The following is a 19,744-nucleotide window of genomic DNA, read 5'->3' on the forward strand; positions in this document are numbered from 1 at the left end:
ATTAATAGAAGCAACTGACATATCCACCAGGAGTGGGTGGGTTAAATGCATTGAATCATTCATTTATTCATCTCTTCATTCATTCATTCATTCATTCATTCAGTAGTTATTGAGTAACTATTGCCAGGCCCTGTTTTAGACATTGTGAATCAATGGTGAACAAAATAGACCAAGTTTCCACTCTCTTTAAGCTTACCTGGGAGACAGGTCTGCTCTGTCTTGAGCTCTATTCCAAGTAGGTGAAAGGTGATAGATCCTGGTGTCCCAGCATGGGTGGGTCTCCAGGCCCGGGAGTGAGTGCTGGAAGGAAGGTGCCACACCCAATGTGAGACGACTCCTTTAATAAAATCCCATTTCGTACAGGACAGATCTGTGTGTGTTGGTGTGTGGGTAGACAGGCATATGAAGAGGTGCTGTGGAAGTGTTGGGGATACATCCCCAAATGACGGTGTGACCTTTGGAAAGAGAGGGGAATAGTTTAGGATGAGGCTTGTCTGGAGCATTTTAACTTCATCAGCATTTTTTTTTAAACGAGGAAGACACATTCAAGTATTGTTTGCAGTTAAAACTTTTAAAAAAAAAAAAATTTAAAATAAACTTAGGTCCAGAGAGCAGGGTAGGACAAAAACAAATTAATAGGTTTCAATTTCTTGGAGTCCTTCAAAATCTCACATGGTCAGGTTCTACCCAAAGTTAGGAAGCATCTCAGTTTGGGGTTCAGAGATTTTAAATTAAACAAACCTATGTGTATTATTGCCTGAGTCCAAGAGCAAGCCTGGCCTCCCCATCTAGGCAGCAACCACTACTTTCAGCCACACAGCAGGTTCCCTCCTTAGCCACTTAGAATCCTGCCTCAGCAGAGCTGGAAGGGAACACTTCCCCCAGTGCTTATTTTGCAAACGGGGCAACTGAGGTTCAGATATTGTGACTTTTTAATTTGCCAAGGGCTTAATTAATGATAGGGCCTGAATTACAAACTGGGAAGGAAGCCTGCCCTGCTTCCAGATTCTGGGGGGTAGGAGGAAAGGAGAGGAGGGGAGAGGGGTGCCATCTTCCCCTCTCCCATTGGAAGCTCCAGTGATGGGTCCTGGTGTCCAGCACATGCTGAAAGGAAGCCTTGTCAACATAGAAGGAGATCAAGGCGGCTGGGGGGGTGCTGAAACCTCCTGTCGGGTCCAGCATCTCTGAGGAGATAGGGACGCCTCTGCTGCTGCCTCCACCCCCGCCTTGAGCTCTCTCCACTCGAATTCCGAGGGGCTTTGGAATCACTAGACTGTCTCCCGCTCCCAGGAAACCCCAGGCTTCTGTGGAGCCAGGAGGCTGGCCATCCATCATTCTTATCTCCTGGCTGTGGCGGCCCCAGGTCCCCGGCCTGGATGGGCCCAGGGGGCCAGGAGGGGCTGGGGGAGCATCGATAACAGGAAAAGCAGCTGTCCCCTGGGGGAACTTCAAAGTGCCTGGAGCTGAAATTTATGTGCAGAGGAGCTTACATTAGGGGCCAGTAGGCCATTCTTTCCACAAATATTTATTGAGTGCCTACTGTGTGCCAGGCACTGGGTTAGGGGACTTTTATGGAACCAAAGACTTTGTTTGTTAGGCTGTATGTCTACCTCAGTAGGCTAGGTTTGATGCATGGATCAATTCAATGATTCATGAAGTATTATTAAACACCCACTGTATGCTGGCTGTTTCTGGAGACCCAAGACTGCTGGAATGGTTAAATGAATCTGTGGGCGGGGTTTGATATCTGCTAACACAGTGGTGAAGAGCTTTGGAGTCAGGCAGACTGGGTCTCAGCTTTCTCAGCTGTAAAACGGGGATAAGAATAGCACCTACCTGGTAAGGGCTTGGGAGAAGAGGAAATGAAATGAGATATTCTAGGTGAGAAACTTAGCCCACTCCCAGCAGATGTTCCTCTCACGGCAATAGCCGAGATTTCTGTGACTGCAGTGGATTGTCATATGTATTTGTTTATTTCATGTTTATTTAGTACTTGCTATGTGCTGTGCCTCTAGGAGAGGCGACCAGGCAGCTTGACTTGGGAGGGTTTGCAAGAGTGTCTTTCTTTTCCCGCAGGTCTCTCCTCAGCTGGGGTTTTGAGGTTGAGACCCTTGGAGTCTCGAGGTGAAAGGGATTTGAGAAGTTGCCAAGGTCAGTGCCTTCCCTGAGCCCTGTGCAAAAGCTCCTCTTTAACTTCTGCTATCTTGTCATCCAGCCTCTGCTTTCATCCTGGAGTGGGCATCTTCCTCCCTCCCCAGGCAGCCCGGGAGGAAGACCTTTCTTCCTTGGAGCTGAGATTTGCCTTCTGCTCTTTTCCTCATTGGCCTGCTAGCTCTGTCCTCTGGGCCTCTCCCCCAAACTCTCTGAGCGTCAGTTTATTCATCTATAAAATGGGAATATTAGTAGTTCCTATCCTGTAAGGTTATTGTGAGGATAAAATGAGATAAAGATTATAAAGCATTTGGCACAATGTCTGTACAGTGTCTTTAATAAGCAGTAGCCAATAACGACAAATAATGATAGCTTTGGGAATCAATAAAACAGGAACAAGGAAGAGAAGAAGGAAGAAAGAAAAAGGAGAATGGAGAGGAGGAGGAGAAGGACACGAAGGAGCAAGAAAGGCTATCAGAGCTGGACCTTCTGACGTGGAAAGCAGTTCTCAGTTTTGGGGGAACCTAAATTTGGCAAGGGAAAGCACACAGGAGTTCCAAGGATGCGTTCCAGCTCTGAAATGTAAAAGGGATGGAAACATGGTGTTATTGCACCTCTTCTCTAGCCAGTGTTGGTGTTGTTACCATGTCCATTTCACAGATGAGCAAGCCAAGGCCCTTGAAAGTGAAATGATTTGTTCAAGGCTTGGAGCTAGGGAGCGCTGAGCATTGCCAAGGACTGTTGTCTCTCCTCCCCCTCCCCTCCCCAAGGCAGCAGTGGGGAGCTCCCCACGGACAGTGTGATATGTTGAATTGTGTCCCCCCCGACCCCACCAAATTAATATGTTGAAACCCTGCCTTAGTCTGTTCAAGATGGCATAGACTGGGTGGCTGAAACTACAGACTTTTTTTCTCCAAGTTCTGGAAGCTGAGAGGTCCATCTTAAGGCACGGGCAGATTCAGGGTCTGGTGAGGTCTGCTAATGGTTCATGGATGACCGTCTTCTCGCTGCGTCCTCGCACAGTGGAAGGGCTGGAGGAGCTCCGTGGGGTCATTTATGTGGGGGCACTAACCCCATCCAGGAGGGCTCTGCCCTCTTGACCTAATCGCCCACCAAAGGCCCCATTTTCTCATCCCATTAAAATGGGGGGTAAAGTTCAACATCTGAATTTGAGGGGGGCACACTATTCAGTCCAGGGCCTCGGAATGTGGCTTCATTTGGAGCGAGGGTCTTCATAGAGCTAATCAAGTTAAAACGAGGTCGTCAATGTGGGCCTCAATCCAGTACGACTGGAGTCCTTATAAGAAGGGGAAGTTTGGACACAGAGATATGCATAGAGGGAAAATGATGTCCAGACCCAGGAAGATGAGGGAAAATCCGGAAACACAGGGAGAAGCAGCCTATAAGCTGACGAGGGAGGCCTCAACAGATCCTTTTCTCACAGCCCTCAGAAGGAACCAACCTTGCCAACACATTGGCCTCAGATTTTTATCCTCCAGAATGGTGAGAACTGTGGTTTCAGCCTCCCAGTCTGGGGTACTTTGTCACAGCAGTCATAGGAACCGGTACAGACAGTGTGGGACCCCCGGACAGTCTGTGCCGCCAGCACTGAGGGGGTCCCCTGAGGCCTGCCAGCCCTGCCTGCCCCTGAGGGAGAGGCAGGTGTGTGGTGTGAAGATACTTGACTCCTTTTCAGAGCCCGGGATGCTGGGCCGAAGCCGGGAGACAGAAAGGCAAGCCCTCACCCAGATCTTTTGCCTCATGGTGGCTCTCTGAGAAGGTAAGACACATTTTCCTGGTGCCTCCTCAAGGAAGTCCTGCTGGATCAACCTCACCTGCTGCTGGGGAGGCTGCCATCCTTCAGGAAGACCTGCCAGGCTCAACCTCCCTGAGGCTGGGGATTTTTCAGAGATTCTGAAAATTATCAAGCTGGCTATGTCCATTCCGTCCTCTTTCTGTGATCTTTTTCTTCCTCCTCATATTATTTATTTATTTATTTTGAGACAGAGTCTCACTCTGTTGCCCAGGCTGGAGTGCAGTGGTATGATCTCGGCCCACTGCAACCTCTGGCTCCCAGGTTCAAGCGATTCTCCTGCCTCAGCCTCCTGAGTAGCTGGGATTACAGGCACGTGCCACCATACCCGGCTAATTTTTGTATTTTCAGTAGAGATGGGGTTTCACCATGCTGGCCAGGCTGGTCTCAAACTCCTGACCTCAGGTGATCCACCCATCTCGGCCTCCCACAGTGTTGGGATTACAGGTGTGAGCCACCGTGCCCGACCATTTCTTCCTCCTTTTCATTTTTCTTCTTTCCTCCTGGCTGTGCTCTGCAAATCCCCACCCTCCTCCACATCTCACTCCAAGACTGCTTTCTCCCAGCTCCCCCTTCGCCCAGGACACCCTCACCTGGTGGCTCTGCAGCAAAGCCCAAGGCTGCCTTGGAGATGGAGGCAGGAGAAGTCTAAGCTCACTACCTTGGAGCTGAGAAGAAATTATCCAGAGCTGGTTTCTCCTCCCACCTCCTAAAGAGCCCTGCTCTTGTCCCTGGCCTGGATACATGATTATATTTTGCTTTAATTGCATTAAAGCAAATGACTATGTCCCCCTGTGGTTTCGATCAGGTCAGGGATTTGATAATCGATCCTGGCACAGTCTAGACAGGAGTCACTTTGAAGCTGTTTTTAGCAGGATGAGAACAAACAATGTTTCTAAAGTGGCCACATTAGGCAAACATGCCGGTGGGACATCTTTTGGGGAGAGAGTGTGCCCTGGCTCCAGGCAGCCTGCTGACTAGACCCCTAGACCCCTGGAAAGGGGTGTGGACTACTCTCCCTGGACAGTAAGAAACTTTAAGTAGAGGTACTGTATTCTTAGGCCTCCCATGATGTGAAACTTGGTCCAGGTGCCTTTTCCAGAAAGCCAGTCTTGACTGATGCCACCTGACTCAGGGCCTAAAGGTAGCATAGTTCAGTGTGAGATGTTCTGTCCTGGAGATGGAAGAAAGGTCAAATTCATACAGGGCAATGCAAAAGGTAGACTCATATCTTGCAAAATTATTCTCTCTTCAATATTCTTTCAATCCTTTAAATTTCATTAAAAGGAAAGCCTCAGTGTGGTGCTAGTCTGTTTTATGTATTTAAATACATACATAAATTTAGAGACAGCGTCTGGCTGTGTTGCCCAGGCTGGAGTGCAGTAGCACAATCACAGCTCACTGCAGCCTAGAACTCCTGGGCTCAAGTGATCCTTCTGCCTCAACCTCCTAATTAGCTAGGACCACAGGTGCACACCACCATGCCCAGCTAATTGTTTTATTTTTTTAAGAGATGGGGTCTGGCTATGCTACCCAGGCTGGTCTCAAACTCTTGGCCTCAAGCGATCCTCCTGCCTCAGCTTTCCAAAGTGCTGGGATTATGGTGCCAGGCCTAGTTTGTCTTTAATACCTCTCTAATGTTTGCTAATCTCCCCTTCTAACAAAGAGGGCAGGCCTAGGGATCTGCAGGTTAAGATTGAGCTAGATCTTAATAACACTGTTTTCAATGAATGTATTTTCTACAATGAAAATACATCTTTCAAATGATACTAGTTTTTCCTTTATGGAAAGTGAACCGTTGTTCAAGTACAATTAAGGCAAAAATTCTGAAGGATGGATGTTTAGGAGACGGTGATGTGGGGCTCTTTCACACACAGATCTGATGCTAGCTTTCCACTTGCCTGCTGTGTGGCTTCCGGAAGACTGCTTTGCTCTCTGAGCCTTGGCTTCTCTGTGTAAAATGAAGTCAATGATTCTGCTGCGTAGGGTTATGGTGTGGACTTTCTGAGAGCATGTTGGCGTGCAAGGAATCTGGATAGTGCTTAGCATAGAGTCTGCACTCTGCCTGGTGGCCCTGTCATCCTTACAGGGGCTGCTGCTTTTCTCAGCCATTCACAGAGCCTTTGCTGGTCCCACAGTTGAAACTGACTAAGCTCTGGGCTTCTGTGGAAACAAAAGGAACCTGGAGCCCCCAGCCATGCTCTGGCTCGAGCTCCCTGGCCTGGGGCCTGTCCCTTCCCCTCGTGGGGTTCACTTCCCTCATCTGTCAGCAGCAGCTCTGACCAAATGCTTTCTAAGATCGCTTGCAGCTCTGACTTAAGAGTATTTTGAGCAATAAGCAGGGAGTGACAATTCCATGAGAGAAGAGTCTCGACTTTACCAAATGTGTTGTGTGCTACTCTCAACTTGCAAGCTGATGTGTGGACCAGCAGCATCGGTCTTGTGGGAGAGTCTTAGAAATGCATGCTCAGGCCCCACTCAGCCTTCCTGAATCAGAATCTGCATTTTAACAAGATATCCAGGTGGTTTGTATGCAGAACCCCACACCCAGTCTGAAACGAGAATTTAAGACACTTTTAGATCTTCACAGATATTGATATACTTTCAAGGGATTTTAAAAAACAGTAAACATGAGCCTGGGCACCATGGTGAGACCTCAACTCTACAAAATTAAAAAATTAGCTGGGAGTGGTGGTGTTTGCCTTTGGTATCAGCTAGTCTGGAGGCTGAGGTGGGAGGATCACTTGAACCCAGGAGGTTGAGACTGCGGTGAGCTGTGCTCACACCATTGCATTCCAGCCTGGCCGACAAAGTGAGATCCTGTCTCAAAAAAACAACAACAAAAAAAACCCACCCCCAAGCAGTGAGCGTGTATGTAATTTCCTCCCCTGCTCCAAAACAATAAAGGTGTTGCAAAACTATTGAACTGAGTCAACCTAGTTAAGAGAGAAAATGATGTATGTAAATCTGATGAATAGCTTTTTTTCAGGGAATTTTCTTTCCATGTAAATTAAGCTCCCCCACTTTCCATGTCAGCCAGGCTGGCCTCTTCCTAGTGAGTGCCTCCCTCACACCTGACTCCTGGAGGGTGAAGCATGTGTGTGTGTATGTGTGTGTGTCTGTGTTTTGACCGAGTGTCTGTGTCTTGCAGCCGATCCAAAAAGCCGATCCAAAAAATTTTCAGCTAAGTCAGCAAAATTTCCTGGAAATAAACTAGATTACCAAGGGCTTCAGGGTGAGCTCGAGGGGAGCAGGGGGAACCCCAACTCTGATAAACCAAAGCAGCGTGTTCTGTTGTGTGGGCGAGCCAGGCATCCTGGCCTCCCAATCAGGCCCTTCTCCTGGATGGCTTCCTGCTTCTTCCTTCACATTCAGCCTCCAACGGCGCTCTGCTTCTCCTCGTCGCCAAAATCAAAGCCCCAGACAGTGGACCATCCACTTGGAAGAATTTATCCCAAAGAGGTAATCATGATGTCACCAAATATCTTCTTACAAGATTGTTTATCACATGCTGTTGATAAAAGTGAAGATGCCAGAAAAAAAAAATCAGTGTCTAAGAATAGGGGCCTGAAGTTGCTTAGAAATATTATTTTAGTACTACAGACAACGTCTGGTAGCACTTATGCCCAGGAGTCCACAGATCTGGACTCCAGTGATATTTTAAGGCTATTTAATTTATCTAATCCTCAGTTTCTCAGATATAAAATGGGGATGATAATGAAACTAAATTCATTTTCTTGTGTTAAGTATCAAACAAGGATGCATGGGAAACATTTAACACTGTGTTTAGTGCACGGTAAGCAGTTGGTAAATGTCAGTTTGCTGTGCTGCTGTTCAGACATAAAAATGTTGTAGGCTGGGCGCGGTGGCTCATGCCTGTAATCCCAGCACTTTGGGAGGCTGAGGCGGGTGGATCACCTGAGGTCAGGAGTTTGAAACCAGCCTGGCCAATGTGGTGAAATCCCATCTCTACTAAAAATACAAAAGTTAGCTGGGTGTGGTGGCATGCACCTGTAATCCCAGCTACGTGGGAGGCTGAGGCAGGAGGATCACTTGAACCTGGAAGATGGAGGTTGCAGTGAGCCAAGATGGTGCCACTGCACTCCAGCCTGGGTGACAGAACGAGGCTCTGTCAAAAAAAAAAAAGTTGTAGATAAATATTAATTATATGAAAAGATATTTGTGACACAGCAAAAGTGAAAAAAAATTATAACACAGCATGATCCATTTTGTAAGTATATGTGTATCTATTTGCCTTTAAAACAGAATGGAACAGTGGATATGAAGTGGAGATGTGGTACTAAAGGAATGGGAAGCTGCTGGCCATTGTATAACCCTTCCTCAGGCTCACTCCTATCATCTCTGCCAGAGAGTGCCAGGAAAAATCAGACTCGGACCGATCTTTGATAATTACACTAAAATATAAAACAAAAGTGATATCTGTGGAATGCTTACTTAGAGTCAGGCACTTTCCAGGTGTCCTAGCTAGTTTGTTCTTCACAGCTACCTATGAGGTGGATACTATTAGTATTCACATTTTACAGATGCGGCAACTGTGGTAGAGAGGGGGCTGATTAGTAATTTGCCTAAGGTCTCACAGTCAGTTCTCACAGCCAGAAAGAGGTTAGAGAGGGATTCAAGCCCAGATTCTTTTTATTTTTATTTTTTTGAGACAGGGTCTCACTCTGTTGCCCAGGCTGGGGTGCAGTGGTGCAATCTCAGCTCACTGCTGCCTCTACCTCCTGAGTTCAAGTGATTCTCCTGCCTCAGCCTGCTGAGTCACTGGGATCATGGGCGTGTACCATCACACTGGCTAATCTTTTGTATTTTTAGTGGAGACAGGGTTTCAACATGTTGGCCAGGCTGGTCTTGAACACCTGACGTCAAGTGATCCCCCAACCTCGGCCTCCCAAAGCCCTGGGATTACAGGTGTGAGCCACCACACCTGGCCCAAACCCGGGCTTTTAACCACTATGCTATAGTGTCTCTCAGGTGCCTCATTTTACAAATGAGAAAACTGAGGCTGAGATGCAGAGTGTGTGGCCCAATGCTACACAGTGAAGTAGTGGCAAAGCAGGCACTAGGACTCAGGCATCCAGATGTCAGGCTTTTAGGCTCCTCAGCGCCCCCATTGGGCAGGCCCTCGGGCTGGGTGGAGGGCACCTGGGCAGCTCGAGTCTCTATTCCTCTGCAGCCTGATGGCAGAGAAGCCAGGAAGGGGAGCAAAGAAGGCAGTTCATGAAATGCCTGCTCCCTCAGCCCCAGGGCACTGCACCCTGCTCTAAATCCTGTGTAATTTAAGGCAAATGTAATCCATATGGCTCTGATTCATTTACACTTAAATCTTCAAAATATTGTGTTTTAAGAGCTGTGACTTACAAAGCCTTCAGAACCTGTTAAATAAGATTCAGCCCCCCCGTCCCTCCTCCCCTCCCACCCCTAGTCCAGCCTCTCTCCCCTTCCCCCATCTCAACTGAGGCACACAACAGCATCTGGCAGGCTGTAAAGAAACTCCAAGTTCAGACTTGGAAACTTGCAGTCATCAGGATGTTCAAAGTGGCACTATTTGTAAACCTAAAAAATTGGAAACAATTTAAACGTCCATCAAATTCATACAATGTAATACCACACAGTAGTGAAAACAAATAAGACCTTCACATATCAAAATGGGAGGATCTCACAGACATATTGTTGAGGAAAAAACAAGCTGCAGGTTAGTTCGTAATGTGATACCAATTATAGAATATTTAGTTTGTTTTTGTTTGTTTATTTTTTTGAGATGGAGTCTTGCTCTGTTGCCCAGGCTGGAGTGCAGTGGCTCAATCTCGGCTCACTGCAACCTCAGCCTCCTGGGCTCAAGTGATTCTCATGCCTCAGCCTTCTGAGTAGCTGGGATTACAGGTGCCCACCATTACGCCTGGCTAATTTTTTTGTATTTTTAGTAGAGACGGGGTTTCCCAAGTGCTGGGATTATAGGCATGAGCCACTGTGCCTGGCCTATTTTTTTTTTCTTTTTTCCCTGTGACCTAGGCTGGAGTGCAGTGGTGCAACGACAGCTCACTGCAGCCTCTAACTCCTGGGCTCAAGGGATCCTCCTGCCTTTCAGCCTCCTGAGTAGCTGCAGCTACAGGACCACCTGCACTGGCTTTTTTCATTCTCTCTCTATCTCTGTCTTTAATATATATTTAGAGATACATGTAGATAATGTGAGTACATGGGTGTTTACTATGTTATTTGTCCTTTTTATAATTTTGAAAAAATACATAATCAAAATTTCAAAAGATCCTAGACTTAGTTCACCAAAATAAGTTACCTTTTGTATTAACGAGTTCAATTTCCTCATTTCACAGATGGGAAATTTAATATTTATTAACTACGTAACACTTAATGAATACTTACTAGCCAGGCACACCCTTATTTCGTTAAGCTACACGCCAGCTAATGTAGCATGTGCCAAACAATGTTGACATGGTTTGGATGTTTGTCCTGTCCAAATCTCATGTTGAAATGTGACCTCCAGTGTTGGAGGTGGGGCCTAGTGGGAGGTGATTGGATCATGGAGGCGGGTCCCTTATGAATGGTTTGGTGTCATCCCGTGGGTGATGGGTGAATTTTTGCTCAGTTAGTTCACACGAGATCTGGTTAAGAGTATCTCACCCCACCCTTGCCCCTGTTCTCTCTTCGCCTTCTGCCAAGATTGGAAGCTTCCTGAGGTTCTCAACAGAAACAGATGCTGAAGCCATGCTTATTCAGCCTGCAGAACTGTGAGCCAATTAAACCTCCTTTCTTTATAAATTACCCAGTCTCAGGTACTTCTTTACAGCAATACAAAAACATATAATAAAAATATACTGTTGTTTTCATTTTACAGATGAGGAAACAGGCCCAGAAGCATCTTCAAGGTCATGTAACTTGTAAACCAAGTTGATTTGTAAGAATACAAATTGCGACATTCTCTTTCCCAGCCTTACACACGGGATCGCATTCTGTTGATCTGGGTGTTGTTATTTGTTCTTTCCCTACAGTTCTTTGAATTAGGTTTCATTTTTACCAATTTTACTGATGAAGAAAGAGGCTCAGAGCAGTCAAGTGGCCTGCTAAGGGTTATTCTGGAGTTAATCTGTTGTTCAGGGAGCCTCCTGACTCCTTGCACAGTGCTTTTTCCTTATCAGGCTTTGTCTGGAACAAGATGGCCATATTTACCATTACATTTTACTCTTTTGAAGTTCTTTGCAATTTGGTTACTTCCAATGGGAATAAAGCCCCACAAGTTGCTTTGGCCGGGTCTGGGGCACAGAGCTGTATGGAAGGAGAGAACCTGATAAACCTTAGGTCTTGTGGTCAAGGGAGCCATCCTCAACTCCACTTTCATTCACGCCCCATACCCACTCTCTCTCAGTCACAGTCCCTGTGGGAAAAAGGTGGCACACTCAAACGGGAGTTTAATACTTGACTATACACAAATTTATGGACAGAGTTGAGGAAAAGCAACAGGTTATACTGCAGTCCTCTGGGACTGGCACGAGCTGGGAGCTGTTAGCACCTAGGTCTGGGTGGCCAAAGGTGGAGGCCATTATCCAACCCACAGGAGCAGCTTTTCTGGAGCGGGCTGCCTGATTTGAGGCGCTCAGCCAAACCAGCAAGGAGGGAGTCAGGGAAATATACCCCCACCTCACACTCCTCCTGCCTTCGGATCCTTTGCCAATACTCCTTTTGGCCAAACCAAGTGGGAAACAGAGGGCAGAAGAGATTATTGATGCAGTTCACACAAGTCACCTCCCAGGGCACAGAGCCGGGTGGGAGGAGCTGGACAGTGAGTCCAGAGGGACAATCAGAGACATCCACACGTCCCGCAGTGGGTCTGGCTTTCCTTCAAACCCCTGTAGACTCTGACCATTTCTTACCACCTCCACAGCTGGTTCCTGGTCTGAGCCACAATCCCCTTCACTGGATCACTGCAATAGGCTCCCAGCAGGTCTCTCAGCTTCTCCAATCTGTTCTGAACTTAGCAGTCAGAGTCATTCTTGTAAACTCTAAAATCAGGCCATGTCACTTCTGTGCTCAATGCCCTCAAAGTAGAGAAAAATCAAAGTCCTTACAATATTCCACAAGGCCCTGCACAACCTGTCATTTCCCCATCACCTCTTGACCTCATGTCCCCATTTTTCTCCATTCTTCACTCTGCTGCAGCCATACTCAACTCTCTCTCTCTCTCTCTTTTTTTTTTTTTTTTTAGAAAAAGTCGTTTCCCTCTGTCACCCAGGCTGGAGTGCAGTGGTGTGATCTCAGCTTGTCTGGAAGAAGCCCTCCTGGGTTAAAGTGATTCTCCTGGCTCAGCCTCCCGAGTAGCTGGGACTACAGGCACATGCCACCATGCTGGGATAATTGTTTTTTTTTTTTTTTTTTTGAGACGGAGTCTTGCTCTGTTGCCCAGGCTGGAGTGCAGTGGCCGGATCTCGGCTCACTGCAAGCTCCGCCTCCCGGGTTCACGCCATTCTCCTGCCTCAGTCTCCCGAGTAGCCGGGACTGCAGGTGCCCGCCACCTCGCCCGGCTAGTTTTTTTTGTATTTTTTAGTAGAGATGGGGTTTCACCGTGTTAGCCAGGATGGTCTTGATCTCCTGACCTTGTGATCCGCCCGTCTCGGCCTCCCAAAGTGCTGGGATTACAGGCTTGAGCCACCACGCCTGGCCTTTTTTTTGTATTTTTAGTGGAGATGGGGTTTCGCCATGTTGGCCAGGCTGGTCTTGAACACCTGACCTCAGGTCATCCACCCTCCTCGGCCTCCCAAAGTGCGGGGATTATAGATGTGAGCCACCGCGCCCGGCCTCCTTTGCTCTTCTTTGAATACATCAAGAAAGTTCATGCTTTAGGGCTTTGCTGATCCCTCTGCCTGGAATGTTCTCCCTTCCTCCTCCATCAAGCCTTTACTCAAGTGTCTCCTGCTGAATGAGACCTACTCTGACACCCCTTTGTAACATTGCAAACTGGCTCTACCTCCACATTCCTGATCCCAATAACCCTGCTCTAATTTTCTTTTCCTCATATCGCTTGTCATCTTTTAACATGCCAAACAATTTACTTACTTGTTACTTTTTTTTTTGAGATTGAGTCTCTTGACCTCATGTCCCCATTTTTTGCCATTCCTCACTCTGCTGCAGTCATACTATCATCTTTTTTTTGAGACAAAGTCATCTCCCTCTGTCACCCAGGCTGGAGTGCAGTGGTGTGATCTCGGCTCACTGCAACCTCTGTCTCCCGAGTTCAAGTGATTCTCCTGCCTCAAACTCTGGAGTAGCTGGGATTACAGGCACTTGCCACCACACCCAGCTAACTTTTGTATTTTTTTTTTTAGTAGAGATGGGGTTTTACCATGTTGGTCAGGATAGTCTCGATCTCCTGACCTTGTGATTTGACCGCCTTGGCCTCCCAGAATGCTGGGATTACAGGCGTGAGCCACTGTGCCCAGCCTATTTGTTACATTAATTGTTGTTTCTCCCCACTAGAAAGCAAGCCTTAAGAGTCTAGAGCTCTGTTTTGTTCATCAGCGTGTGTCTCCAGAACATGGGAAATAGTAAGTAGTTGTTCAATACATAATTACTGAGTGTTGTTTAATGAATAAAGTGAGGTTGAAAAAAGATTAATTTGAAGATTTTCCAATTAGAAAAGGGAAGAGAATGGGTAGAGCCAGTGAGATTAGAGGGTCCTATATAAGTAAGCAGAAGAAAAAAAAACCAAACAGTTAACATGGATTTATTGATCATCTACTGTACTGTTAAAAGTAGTGAAAATATAATTTAAAAATAAGGCCAGATGTGGTGTCTCATGCCTGTAATCCCAGCACTTTGGGAGGCTGAGGCAGGAGGATCACTTGAGTCCAGGAGTTTGAGACCATCCTAGGCAACATAGAATGTAAAAAATTTTTTTTGAGATGGAGTTTCACTCTATCGCCCAGGCTAGAGTGCAGTGGTGTGATCTCAGCTCATTGCAACCTTCCACCTCCTGGGTTCAAATGATTCTCCTGCCTCAGCCTCCTGAGTAGCTAGGATTACAGGCATGCACCACCATGCCTGGCTACTTTTTTTTGTATTTTTAGTACAGACGGGGTTTCACCATGTTGGTCAGGCTGGTCTCGAACTCCTGACCTTGTGATCTGCCTGCCTTGGCCTCCCAAAGTGCTGGGATTATAGGCATGAGCCACCGCACCAGGTCGGAATACTCCATCTTAAAAAAAAAATTAGCCAGGTTTGGTGGCATGCACCTGTAGTCCCAGCTACTTGGGAGACTGAGGTGTAAGGATCCTTGACACTGAGGGGTCAAGACTGTAGTAGGCCATTATAGCACTACTGCACTCTAGCTAGGGTGACAGAGAGATTCTGATTCAAAATAATAATAATTAATATACCATTTGTAAGTGGTAACAAAAACTGTAGAGTATTTAGGAAGTATTTGAGGATACTTAAGACCTGTATGGAAAAAAATTGAAACCTCAAATAAAAAATAGAGAATATAATCAAAATGAGAAAGACATACTGTATTCTTGGGAGGAATAAGTCGATATCACAAAAATTAATTTTCTCCAAATTAATATATATATTCAATTTAATCACATTCAAAATTGAATAGTTTTTTTTTTTTTTCTGGGAAGCTGATACACTTACTGCTAAATGTTTGTGGATGAATAAAGATCTACAAGATAGAGTAAAGGGAAGGGGAGGTACCTGCCCTACCAGATGCTAAGGCATATTACAAAGCCATGGAAATAGTGATATTGGCACCAGGTCAGATGAATCAGTGGAACACGAGATCAATGGAACAGAATAAAGAGTTCAGAGATAGTTCCATGTGGAAACTTAATATATGTAATGATGTTACCCCAGATCATTGGGGAAGGATAATCATTCTTCCTCCCCCAGTGATCTGGGGTAAAGTCTTTGTATTTAGTAGTAGATTCTGTTGGAAAAACTGGCTCCTAAGTGAGGAAAATTAAACTGGATTTCTATTTGACACCATATTCAAAAGTGAACTTCAAATAGAGTGAAACCCTAAGAGTAAAAGGTAATACTATAAAATTAATAGAAGAAAATGTAGCGTATATTTGGGATCTAGAGGGCTTCCAGCTTTTGGTAAAGATTAAGAGTAGCTTGTATCGGGCTGATTCTCCTGTCAATAACATTATAGACTTTTAACAGAATATAATAAATGACTATTTGAAGACACTGGAGAATGACTAAAGCAGGCAGAAACTGTATGTATATAATTGTAGAAAGAAGAAAAAGCGTACTGAGTGCGATCTACTTTTACCTGGCTTTTACCCTGAGGTCGCTCACCATTTGAGTGGTCTATGGGGTGGAGCTCGTGCAGAAAGTGGCAGCCTTATTGGGCTTGTAGAGTCAGAAGAGTGCAGGGTTGCGAGAGCAGCTGGAACTTGAGGGGGGAAATCACAGAATAAGCCACAGAAAAGAGAATCGGAAAATACATACAAAAATTTCCTTCTAATTTATAGCCAACCCTTGAACTGGTCACATGCAGGGTAAGATTCCAAAAAACTCCTGGGAAAACAACAGCTGGAAGGCTGAAAGAGCTGAGCAGAAATTTTAGCAGCTGCTCTGCCCTGGGAATATAGAGTTTGCAGTTAAAATTCTGCCAAATTGGAGAGACTTGGCAAACACTCCTGGCTTTTGATTGACACCCCAGAAGGGGTGTCAGACCTTAGGAGTTGAGACCATGTCCCAGGACTAAGGGTTGCAGCAATCTGAGTCTCTGCTAGAATGAAACTCAACACTTTTCAATCTGAGGGCCTCGGCAAATTCAATGCACAAAGAAAAAAACAACAAGATGCTCATAGTTACTCAACATGTTTTAATCCATGAGACTTAGTGAACTAAAAGCATAAAGAAAAATCAACAAGTCTGGGCATGGTGGCTCACGCCTGTAATCCTAGCACTTTGGGAGGCTGAGGCAGGTGGATGGCTTGAGCCCAGGAGTTTGAGACCAGCCTGGGCAACTTGGTGAAACCCCATCTCTACAAAAATAATAATAATAATAATAAAAAAATAGCAAGATGCATCATAATTATCAAAGATAAGGAGAAAATCTTAAAATCAGCCATGGGGAAAAAAGCCACATTATATATAGGGGATGATAATGATAATGATAAGAATATTGGTTGAGTTGACTTTTCATGAGGAACAATTGAGGCCAGAAGACAATGGAACAATATGCTCCATTTGCTGAAAAAAAAAAAAAAAAAAGTCAAGCTAGAAGTCTATGTTGACCATAAACATCTTTTTTATTTTTTGAGTCTTCCTCTGTTGCTTGAGTCTTCCTCTGTTGCCCAGGCTGGAGTGCAGTGGCATGATCTCAGCTGACTGCAACCTACGTCTCCCAGGTTCAAGCAATTCTCCTGCCTTAGCCTCCCTAGTAGCTGAGATTACAGTCGCATGCCACCACACCTGGTTAATTTTTTTTTGTATTTAGTAGAGATGGGGTTTTGCCATGTTGTTCAGGCTGGTCTCGAACTCCTGACCTCAGACGATCCACCCTCCTTGGCCTCCCAAAGTGTTAGGATTACAGGCGTGAGCCACTATGCCCAGCCCGACCATAAACATCTTTATAAAATTAAGGTGAAATATAAGCATCTTCAAATAAGCAAGTACTGTTAGAATTTATCTCCAGCAGACCTACACCATAAGAAATTCTAAGGAAGTTTTTCAGGCTTAAGGGAAAATTCAGACCAGATGAAAAATCACACATATAGGATGAAATGAAGACTGTTAGAAATGGTAAACATGTAAGTTAACATTAAAATTATTATTTTTCTTTTCTTAAATTATTTAAAATTCATTTAATAATTTTAAAGCAAAAATAATGACAGCTTATTGTGGGATTTATAATATATGTAGAAGGAAGCTATATAATAGTAAAGAAGAGAAGAGGGAGTATGAATGTAACTAAGATAAGATTCTTACCTTATATGTGAAGTGGAATAATACCAATTTTAAGAGTGTGGGCCGGGCATGGTGGCTCATGACTGTAATCCCAGAACTTTGGGAGGCCGAGGCAGGAGGATGACCTGAGGTCAGGAGTTCAAGACCAGCCTGGCCAACATCGTGAAACCCCATCTCTACAAAAATACAAAAATTAGCCAGGCCTGATGGCAGGTGCCTGTAATCCCAGCTACTCAAGAGGCTGAGGCGGGAGAATCGCTTGAACCCAGGAGATGGAGGTTGCAGTGAGCCGAGATCACGCCACTGCACTCCAACCTGGTGACAGAGCGAGACTCCATCTAAAGAAAAAAAAGAGTGTTATAAGTTATGGATGTAATTCCTAGAGCCATCATTTAAAAAATATACAGTGGTGGCAGTTCCGGTTAGGAGGTTGAGTTTGTTTATGTTGCTTACAGATTTAGCTGCTGCTTTCCCCAGCTCCAGCTCCAAGATGAGAAAATCCTTCACCAACTTCATGTGCAAGAAGGACTTTCATCCTGCCTCCAAATCCAACATCAAAAAACTATGGATGGCAAAACAGAAAATATATGATAAGAAGAAACAAGAAGAATTAATGCAGCAATTTCTTATAGAACAAGAATCATATGGTAATAGATTGCTTATGGGAGATGAGCATGTAAAGAATGGCCTTAATTTCATGTATGAAGCCCCATCAGGAGCTAAAAAAGAAAACAAAGAGAAAGAAGAAACAGAAGGAGAGACTGAATACAAATTTGAATGACAGAAAGGAGCCACACGAGAAAAATATGCCAAAGATGACATGAACATCAGAGATCAGCCCTTGGGTATTCAGGTTCGAAATGTGTAGTGCATTAAATGTCACCGATGGGGTCATGTCAACACAGATCAAGAATGTCCTTTGTTTGGTCTTTCTGAAATCAATGCAAGTTCCGTTCTTGCTGATGGTTCAGGGCCATCGATGCATCCCTTGGAGCTAATAACGAAGATGAGAAACAGTGGGTTTGCATTGAAAGGAAATATACTGGGGAGAAACTTGACGGCAAATGATCGATCCATCACAAGAGTATGTTGCAAGTGAGGGTGAAGAAGATCCAGAAGTTGAATGCTTAAAGTCACTAACAACTAAACAAAAACAGAAACTTCTTAGGAAATTAGATCGACTGGAGAAGAAAAAAAAAGAAAAAAGAAAGTTTCAGAAGAGCAGAAGTAAACACAAAAAACATAAATCCTTTTCCTCTTTCTCGTCTTCCTCCTCCTCCTCCTCTTCCTCTACTAAGACTTCAGAAAGCAGTAGTGAGAGTGAGAATGACAATAAAGAAAAAAAATAGGAAGAAAAGAAAAGCAAGCGTTCAGGGCATATCACACAGTGATTCTGAAGAGAAGGACCTGTGTAAGAAGAGAAAACTTCATGAAGAACTTTCTGGCAGTCACCATAACCAGGAAAAAGCCAAGGAAAAGCTCAGGTTCTTAAAACACGAGAGTTCTAGGGAGAATAGCAAATGGAGCCATTCCGATTCTGACAAAAAGTCCGCAAGCCATAATTATAGCCCAGAGAAGAGAGGCTCTGAAAGAAATGAGGGGAGGTCAAGACCAGCCTGGCCAATGTGGATGGCAGAACAGCCTGTAATCCCAGCACTTTGGGAGGCCGAGGCGGGCGGATCACGAGGTCAGGAGATCGAGACCATCCTGGCTAACACAGTGAAACCCCGTCTCTAGTAAAAACATAAAACATTAGCTGGGTGTGGTGGCAGGTGCCTGTAGTCCCAGCTACTCGGGAGACCGACGTAGGAGAATGGCGGGAACACAGGAGGCAGAGCTTGCAGTGAGCCAAGATCGCACCACTGCACTCCAGCCTGGGGGACAGAGTGAGACTTCGTCTCAATAAAAAACAAAAAACAAAAAACAAAAAACAAACAAAAAAAGACTAATTTTAATTACTCACTCTGTAAACTGTCGATTCAAGTACAAAACTACATGAGTACCGTAAGAATGAATTTTGCAAATATTTATAAGTAAGCTACTTTGGGGCTGTAGAAATATCTTCTGTTGGTAACTGTTTCTTGTACCCTATACCAGATAAAAACCACGTATAACTCTGTGACATTTTCTTTGTTCTGAAACATCATTAAAAGAATGACAATAAAAATATATATACATACATGTATATACCTAGTGTCATATAGCTAAAAAGTCATTAGAGTAAATTAGATGAGGTTCTAAAAAAGTACTTAATTAGACCAAGAAAGCGGGAAAAAGAGAACAAAGAACAGAGGGACAAAATGGAAACTGACAACATAGTAGACTTAAGACCTAACCCCAAACTTTTGCTTTGAGAGGGAGTTTCACTTTATTGCCCAGGCTGGAATGCAGTGGTGTGGTATCAGCTCACTGCAACCTCTGTCTCCTGGGATCAAGCGGTTTTTCTGTCTCAGCCTCCCGAGTAGCTGAGATTCAGGTGCATGCCACCATACCTGGGTAATTTTTGTATTTTTAGTAGAGACAGGGTTACGCCATGTTGGCCAGGCTGGTCTTGAACTCCTGATCTCAAGTGATCCACCCACTTCGGCCTTCCAAACTGCTGGGAACGAGCATGAGCCACCATGCCTGGCCAACCCCAAACTTATTAACAGTTACATTAAATGTACAGTAAGAGGCGGAGATTTTCAAAGTGAATAAAAAGAGGCAAGACTCAAACTATATGCCGTTTATAAGATAATCACTTTATAAATATGGAGACAGGTTGAACATAAAAGGATGAAACACAATATGTCACACAAACTATGTCATAAGGAAACTAGTATGACTATATTA

At 45.0% G+C, this 19,744-nt stretch overlaps 1 protein-coding gene and 1 pseudogene across 1 annotated transcript in view; one reads left to right on the plus strand and one right to left on the minus strand.

Annotated features, from left to right (window-relative positions):
- Positions 1 to 19,744, minus strand: part of LOC126956755 (ubiquitin-conjugating enzyme E2 L3-like) — a 1,010,865-nt gene that overhangs the window by 53,963 nt on the left and 937,158 nt on the right. The gene's annotated exons all lie outside the window — the stretch shown is intronic.
- LOC126956090 (corepressor interacting with RBPJ 1-like) overlaps positions 17,330 to 19,744 on the plus strand; it is a 39,079-nt pseudogene continuing 36,664 nt past the window's right edge.

Source organism: Macaca thibetana, chromosome 6, assembly GCF_024542745.1.
Source record: "Macaca thibetana thibetana isolate TM-01 chromosome 6, ASM2454274v1, whole genome shotgun sequence".
In the NCBI taxonomy this organism is placed as follows: domain Eukaryota; kingdom Metazoa; phylum Chordata; class Mammalia; order Primates; family Cercopithecidae; genus Macaca; species Macaca thibetana.